Source organism: Danio rerio, chromosome 18, assembly GCF_052040795.2.
Source record: "Danio rerio strain M-AB ecotype USA chromosome 18, GRCz13ab, whole genome shotgun sequence".
NCBI lineage: Eukaryota > Metazoa > Chordata > Actinopteri > Cypriniformes > Danionidae > Danio > Danio rerio.
The window spans coordinates 1,505,001-1,514,446 of record NC_141038.1 but is presented as its reverse complement, the minus strand read 5'-3'; the positions used below and the strand labels follow the sequence as shown (position 1 = coordinate 1,514,446).

The 9,446-nt window shown below is 30.7% G+C and overlaps 1 protein-coding gene across 1 annotated transcript in view; it reads left to right on the top strand.

Moving 5' to 3' along the window:
* Positions 1 to 6,664: 6,664 nt before the first annotated feature.
* Positions 6,665 to 9,446, top strand: part of parp6a (poly (ADP-ribose) polymerase family, member 6a) — an 11,752-nt gene continuing 8,970 nt past the window's right edge. Inside the window, 1 exon segment of the mRNA NM_001002537.1 lies at positions 6,665 to 6,834. The gene's annotated coding sequence lies outside the window, so the exon portion shown is untranslated.

Below are 9,446 nucleotides of genomic sequence, written 5' to 3'. Positions count from 1 at the left end.
TAGTTAATGTATTTACTAGCATGAATTAATAATGAACAATACTAAGGTATGGTGTTTATTAATCATAGTTTAACTTTTACTAATGCATTATTAAAATCTAAAGTGTGCTTGTTGGCATTAATTAATGCACTGTGAGTTATCATGAACTAACAATGCATTTTTAATAACTAACATGAACAAATACTGTAATAAATATCATTTGTTCATGTTAGTGAATAGGGCGAGGTAGTGGCGCAGTAGGTAGTGCTGTCGCCTCAAAGCAAGAAGCTCGCTGTGTTGTTGGGTCGCGCCTCGTCTCAGTTAGCGTTTCTGTGCGAAGTTTGCATTTTCTCCCTGCGTTCGCATGGGTTTTCTCCGGGTTCTCCAGTTTCCCCATAGTCCAAAGGGTGAATTGGGTAGGTTAAATTGTCCGTGGTGTATGAATGTGTGTGTGTGGATGTTTCCCAGAAATGGGTTGTGGCTGGAAGGGTATTCGCTGTGTAAAAACTTGCTGAATAAGTTGGTGGTTCATTCCACTGTGGCGACCCCGGATTACTAAAGGGACTAAGCCAACAAGAAAATAAATGAATGATTGTTAGTAAATACATTAATTAATACAAACGTATTGTGAAATTTTTCAAAAAATGTATATACTGCAATCTTATTTCACTTTAAAAACAATTAATTAAGTTTTTAAGGAAAGTGTTGTGTAAGTATGTGTTATGTTTTGTTTTCGGTTATCATTTTTGTGTTACACATTTCTTCTGAGGAGCGTAAGACAGGCTTGAGATTGTAATATATTACATTTTTACATATTGATGGCTCTGAATGTTACAACAATGCCATCAACATCAGCGCTCAGATTTACTGCAATCCAAAAATCAGATCCTAATAATCACTTTAATGCTCTGTATTATTGCTGTAATTATAGACAAATAATCAGTTTTGGGGAAAGTAGGTCACACTTTATAATGAGGCTTCATAAGGTGATGTATTTACTAAAAATAAACTCATTCATTCATTCATTCTCTTGTCGGCTTAGTCCCTTTATTAATCCGGGGTCACCACAGCGGAATGAACCGCCAACTTATCCAGCACATTTTAATGCAGCGGATGCCCTTCCAGCCGCAACCCATCTCTGGGAAACATACACACACACATTCACACACACACACACGCATACACTACGGACAATTTAGCCTACCCAATTCACCTGAACCGCATGTCTTTGGACTGTGGGGCAAACCGGAGCAACCGGAGGAAACCCACGCGAAGGCAGGGAGAACATGCAAACTCCACACAGAAACGCCAACAACTAACCCAGCTGAGGCTCGAACCTGTGACCCAGCGACATTCTTGTTGTGACGCGACAGCAGTACCTACTACGCCACTGCGTCACCTATATTAGTACATATATATATATATATATATATATATATATATATATATATATATATATATATATATATATACATACACTATGTTTATGTAACAAAGACAAAACTATAAGTATTTACGTTTTTATATAATTTGTTTCATATATATATATATATATATATATATATATATATATATATATATATATATATATATATATATATAGATTTGATATCTAAATTGCAAATATATGCATGCATGTGCGTATTTATAAATAATAAATACACACAGTGCACACACACACATATATAAAGGGATGAGATAAAGGGATATATATACTATGTTTAAGTAACTTTCCCAGAGATGGGTTGCGGCTGGAAGGGCATCTGCAGTGTAAAAATGTGCTGGATAAGTTGGTGGTTCATTCCTCTGTGGCGACCCGGGATTAATAAAGGGACTAAGCCGACAAGAAAATGAATGAATGAATGAATGAATAAATGAATGTTTATGTGACAAACACAAAGACAAAACTATAAGTATTTACGTTTTTTATTTAATTTGTTTCATATACATATATATTTGATATCTAAATTGCAAATATATGCATGCATGTGCGTATTTATAAATAATAAATATACACAGTGCACACACACACACACAAATATAACAGTATGTCAAAACAAACTTTTATTTTGGATGCAATTAATGACGTTTACTTTTTGCCCAACACTAATCATATTTCACTTAACAAATCCAATATTTAATAGTCAACATTATTTCATTGATCAAAAACAAATTCACTTCTCACCAAAATGCTCAAAAGTAATGCTGATTTCTGTTTAAATCCTGGTGATGACTTCTACTGAGCGAGCATTCGTGTTGAAGCAGTTCTATATTTAAGTCTGTATTTCTAAAAGAGGCGTTTGCTATTTCCAGTGCTTATGAATAATGAATTCCTCTGTCTTTGTACAGGGTGGCAGGATATGAGACGTGAGTCACTAATGTTGGATAATGACTCCCTCTCTCTCCTTCTCTCTGGAGGTCACAGTGTTCATGCTGCTCTTAATGAGGTAAGCAGGGTAAACTCTGATTAGCACTGTAACGGTTGAGTTCGTCACACAATGACATGAATATACAGTTGAAGACAAACTTAACCGACTCCAGTTAAACTTGAATACTTTTTCAAATTTAGAAAAGGAAAATAAAAAACAAATATACGCTACCTGACAAAAGTCTTGTCTTGGATCTCAGTTATAAGAGCAACACATAATAACTTGACTTCTAGTTGATTGTGTGTAAAAGTGTCAGAAGGTGGATTTCTCTGCTGGATCATCTGTTGATCTGCATCCCGATCATCACCAATACTGCAGAAGACCTACTGGAACCAGCATGGACCAAGATTCTGACAGAAATCAGTCAAGTTTGGTGAAGGAGAAATCATGGTTTGGGGTTCAGTCAGTATGGAGAGATCTGCAGAGTGGATGATCAACATCAACAGCCATTTGTGCTGCCCATTACATTACAAACCACAGGAGAGGGACAATTCTCCAGCAGGATAGCGCTCCTGCTCATACTTCAGCCTCCACATCAAAGCTCCTGAAGGTCAAGGTGCTCCAGGATTGGCCAACCCAGTCACCAGACATGAACATTATTGAGTTCAGATGAAGGAGAAGGCATTGAAGATGAACACAAAGACTCTTGATGAGCTCTGGGAGTCCTGTTGAACGCTTTCTTTGGCATTCCAGATGACTTTATTAATCAGTGATTTGAGTCATGTCAGAGATGTATGGATGCAGTCCTCCAAGCTCATGATGGAGTCAGACACAATATTCATTCTGTCTCCACTGCAGCAGGACTTTATCTTCTATACTGGACATTATTTCTGTTCAGTGATGAGACTTTAGTCTAAACAGAGTCAGACCTTACTGTCTTAATGAAATCATTAATAATCAAGGCATGATCATGTTATTGTGCTCAAATAAGCAAAATCTAGAGGCCTTTGCCTTTCATATAAGACACTTCTGATACCAAATCATCAACTAGAAGTCAGCTTATTATTTGGTCTTTCTAAAACTTAGATAAGCGACAAGACTTTTGTCAGGTAGTGTACAGCAACTGATTTAAACATATATATTGTTTTAGAGTTTTTCTGAATTTTTAAAAATGTATATTTACATCATAAATATAGATGTTATTAAAGCTCAGTTGAAAACAAAATTATTAACCCTCATTCATTAAATTTGAATACTTTTTCAAATATAGAAATGCAAATAAATATAAATATAGGTCGCATCACAGCAAGAAGGTTGCTGGTTTGAGTCCCGACTGGGTCAGTTGGCGTTTCTGTGTGGAGTTTGCATGTTCTCCCCGTGTTGGTGTGGGTTTTCTCCGGGTGCTCCGGTTTCCCCCCACAGTCCAAACACTTGCGCTAAAGGGGAATTGGGTTGGCTAAATTGTCCGTAGTGTATAAATGTGAATGAGTGTGTATGGGTGATTCCCATTCCTGGGTTACAGCTGGAAGTGCACGCGCTGAATATAAAACATATGATGGATAAGTTGGCGGTTCATTCCCTCTGTGGTGACCCCTAATGATTAAAGGGACTAAGCCAAAAAAAAATGAATGAATGTGCAAAAATTAATTATGATTAATTGCATCCAAAATAAAAGTTTTGACTTAAAATATATTTGAGAAAATATTTATTTAATTTAAGATACAATATATATATATATATATATATATATATATATATATATATATATATATATATATATATATAATACAAATTATATTTACATTTAAATATCTATGCGACAACATTTTTTTGTATGATTTATTTGATGTACTTGTGTGCATCACATATACATAATAAATATATATAACCCCCACACAAACACACACGTCAAAACACTTTTATTTTGGATGCAATCAGTCTTTGCCCAGCACTAGACTTAAAACTTTCTCCAGAACAAAAAATATAATAGGAAATACTGTGCAAAATGTCCCTGTTAAACATCGCTTGAGAAAAAGATTTCACAGGAGGGTGAATAATGTTGTCTTCAAATATGCAGTGATCCATGCCTGGGTTGAGGATATAATCGTAAAACACACACAGAGGTAAAAATAGAGCGATATAAATAGAACACTACCATTGATGCAGCATCATCACCATGCAGATGTGCTGCTTTTCTGCTCATCTATTCTTTAATGGAGATGTATTTACAGTATTGCTGCATGGATCTACACTAGAGAGCTGCTGTAAACAAACCCAATGCTGGCTAGGAAGTCACAATGACATGTGCAATAAAACTGGAGCCTAAATTAAAGATTAAAAAGACTCTTTTAGACATTGTAGCTTAAATTAAAGATTAAAAGGGATAGAGCTTAAAAATGGAGGGTCTGATCTGTCTTTGATAATTGGAGAAAATGTAAATTATCTCTTTAAATTCATTCATTCATTTTCTTTTTCGGCTTAGTCCCTTTATTAATCAGGGGTCGCCACAGAGGAATGAACCGTCAACTTATCCAGCATATGTTTTACGCAGCGGATGCCCTTCCAGCTGCAACCCATACTGGGAAACATCTTTTTTAATAATTAAATATAAATTACTATTGCAAAACTGCAGCTTAAACAGACAAAAAAAATCTAAAATTTTGAGGGTCTTTCTCTGATAATTCAGGAAAATGTGAATATTTGCTTAAAATGTAAATAATTAAATATAAATAATTATTGCAACAATTTAATTAAATAATTAATAATTATAATTACTGCAACTTAAAAAGACTAAAAAACTCATAGATTTTAACTTTTCAGGGTCTGATCATTCTCTGATAATTTATTATGTGAATTATTTCTGTAATTATTAAATATTTTATGTAAATAATTATTGCAAAAATTAAATAGTTAATAATAATAATTACTGCGACTTGAAAAGAGTAAAAAATTCATAGATCTTAAAATTTGAGGGCCCGATCTTTCTCTGATAATTTAGGAAAATGGGAATTCTCTCTTTAAATATAAAAAAATGAAATATAAAATATTATTACAATCTACTATTAATTAAGGAAAATGTGAATATTTGCTTAAAATGTAAATAATTAGATACAAATATTTTTGCAATAATTACATAAAATTTAATAATTAATAATAATAATTACTGCAAATTAAAAAGACAAAAAACTCATAGATCTTAAATTTCAGGGTCTGATCATTCTCTGGTAATTCATTATAGTGTGAATTATCTCTTTAAATATAAATAAATAAATAAATATAAATAATTATTGCAACAATTAAATAATTAACAAAAATAATTACTGCAACGTAAAAAAAAAACTCACAGATCTTAAATTTCAGGGTCTGATCATTCCCTGGTAATTCATTTTAATTCATTCATTTTAATTCATTTTAATTCATTCAATTATCTCTTTAAATATAAATAAATAAATAAATAAATAAATAAATAAATAAATAAATAAATAAATAAATATAAATAATTATTGCAACAATTAAATAATTAACAAAAATAATTACTGCAACGTAAAAAAAAACAACTCACAGATCTTAATATTTAGGGTCTGAATTATCTCTGATAGTTTAGGAAAATGTGAATAATCTCTTTAAACAAAATAATTAAATATAAATAATTATTGCAACTATTAAATAATTAAATAAAATAATTAATAATAATAATTATGGCAACTTAAAACTTAAATTTTGATGGTCTGATCTATCTCTGATAGTTTAGGAAAATGTGAATTCACTCTTTAAATATAAATAATTACATATAAATTAGTATTAAAACAAAACTGCAACTTAAAAAGATCAAAAAATCTTGAATTTTGAGGGTCTTTCTGTGATAATTTTGGTAAACATCAATCATCTCTTTAAATATAAATAATTAAATATGAATAATTATTGCAACAATTAAATCATTAAATAATTAGACTTATCAAACTCGTCAATCTTGATCGTAGATCAATATAATAATTATTATAATAATTAATAATCAGTATAAACGGTGTAGATTATTTTAAATAATCTCTCTCTCTCTCTCTCTCTCTCTCTCTCTCTGTGATAATCCAAGCAAATATGGAAAATTCCTTTTTTTAATTTCAATTCAATTCAGTTCAAGAGAGCTACATGAGCATCAATTGTCAAGTATAGCCAAAGCATTGCAGATTACATAAACAATAAATCAAATGATAATAAAATCTCCCTCTGTTTCTCCCTCTCTCTCTCTCTCCACCATCAGCTGTAGGTCACATGACTCTCTCTGCTGGCTCTACTGAGCATGCTCAGTCCAGTGTGTTGTCAGGCAAAAAAGGGCAGCAGCAGTGGCAGCAGATCTGCATCAGATAAACACAGAGGATTTCTGCTCGCTCACGGCCTCTCGCTGCGTGTGTGTGCTTGCATGTAAGTGTGTGTGTGTGTATGTGTGTATGTCTTCAGCGGCCTCCGGTGTTTCTCCATCCTCCTGAAGGTGAGCTGGATGTCCGTGTGTGTCGGTATGTTGATTCTGGGTGTGTTTGCGGGGGGATTCAGGCAGATTACAGTCAGTGTGATGGTTTAGTCGGAGAGATCGGCTATAATGCATTCATTCAATCAGGAGATCAGAACAACAGCACGCTCCGGCTGGAAATATTAGGACATTCTTATGCTTTCAAAGCTCCTTTGTTTTGGATTTTGGTCCATATTGAGCAAAAGATGACGTAAATCTCTTTTAGACGCAGGCGTTTGTGTGCATCTTCATGACAAAAGCATTCACACTAGTGTCTTGAGGATGTTGATTGCATTTATTTGTATGCATTTTTGTTGCCAAAATAATTTCTTTGTGTATTGGTAGATTAGTATTTGCATGATATTTTAAAAAGACAATATTATGTCAAATATTTTAAATGCATCTTATTTTTCTATTAAATACATTAAGTAGTCTGTTAGTGTTGTGAAAATGATTTCTTCATGTATTAGTATATTAAAATTGGTCAATTATTAGCATCAGATATTTAAAATAATGTCAAATATTTAAAATGAAGGTATTTGTGTGCATAATATTTAATAAAAAAGGATTTATTTATGTATTAGCACATTGAAATTGCTAGATTAGTGTTTGAATCAGATATTAAAAATGAAGTAATATGTAAAATATTTAAAATAAAGGTATTTTAAATGCATCTTATTTACTCATTTATTTATTCATAAAAAGCATTAGATAGTCTATTAGTATCTTAGAATGAGGATGTCGATATTTATTTAAAGAGCAATTGCATTTATTAGTATGCATTTTTGTTGCATAAACAGATTAGGTGGATTAGGATTTGAATCAGATATTAATATTACAGTATTATGTCAAATATTTAAAATGCAGGTATTTTAAATTCATCTCATTTTTAATAGTCTATTAGTATCTTAGATTGATTTCTTCATGCATTAGTATATTAAAATTGCTCAATTATTAGCATCAGATATTTAAAATAATGTCAAATATTAAAAATGAAGGTATTTGTGTGCATAATATTTAATAAAAAAGGATTTATTTATGTATTAGCACATTGAAATTGCTAGATTAGTGTTTGAATCAGATATTAAAAATGAAGTAATATGTAAAATATTTAAAATAAAGGTATTTTAAATGCATCTTATTTACTCATTTATTTATTCATAAAAAGCATTAGATAGTCTATTAGTATCTTAGAATGATTTCTTCATGCATTAGTATATTAAAATTGGTCAATTATTAGCATCAGATATTTAAAATAATGTCAAATATTTAAAATGCGGGCATTTGTGTGCATAATGTTTAATTTAAAAAGCATATGAATGGTCTATTAGTATCTTAGAATAAGGATGTTGCTATTTCCATCAAAAGCAATCACAATTATTGCATGATTTTTTTTGTTGTGATACAGGATTTCTTAATGTAGGACATTAAATTGGTTGATTAGTATTTGCATCAGATATTAAAAATGCAGAATTATGTCAAATATTTAAATGCAGGTATTTTAAATGGATCTTATTTTTTATTCATAAAATACATTAAGTTTTTTATTAGTATCTTAGAATGAAGATGAGTTACTTCAAAAGCAGTTGCGTTTGTTTGTGTGCATTTTGTTGGGGAAGTTATTTATTTATGTATTCGTATATTATAATTGGCAGAATATTTGCATCAGATATTAAAAATACAATATTATGTCAAATATTTATTTGTATTTGTATTTTGTTTGTATCTTTCTTTTTTTATTCATAACAGTCATTAAAAAGGCTAATAGTATCTTCGAATTAATATTTCCATCAAAAGCAATGACATTTATTTGTATGCATTTTTTTTTTGGCTAAAAATATTTCTTTATGTATTGGTAGATTAAAATAGGCATCAGATATTAAAGATAAAATATACATTTTTAAAAACCCAGGTATTTGTGTGCATAATGTTTGTTTTCATCTTAGAATGAGAATTTATTTGTGTGCGTTTTTGTTGCTAAAAATATTTCTTTATATACAAGTACATTAAAATTGGTAGATTATTAGCATCATATATTTAATATCCAGGTATTTGTGTGCATCTTCTTTGTTTTCATAAAACAAAAAGCACTGCATTGTTTATTAGGACCTTAGAATGAGGATGTTACTGTTTGCATCAAAAGCAATGACATTTATTTGTGTGCATTTTTGTTGCATAAATGATGAGATTAGTTTTTGCATCAGATATTAATAATACTATATTATGTAAAGTATTTAAAATAGAGGCGTTTTAGTTCATCTTCTTTGTTTTCATAACAAAAACAGTACGTTTTTATTAATATCTTAGAATGAGGATGTCGCTATTTTTTTATCAAAAGCAATGACATCTGTTTGTTTGCATTTTTGTTGCTAAAACGATTTCTTGATGTATTAGTATATTAAAATTGGTTGATTAGTATTTGCATCAGATATTAAAAATACAATATTGTCCAATTTTGAAAATCCAGGTATTTTTGTGCATAATATGTTTTGTAAAAAAGCATTACAATTTTATTAGTATCTTAGAATGGGGATGTCGCAATTTGCTTTAAAAGATATTATATTTATTTGCATGCAGTTTTGTTGCTAAAAATA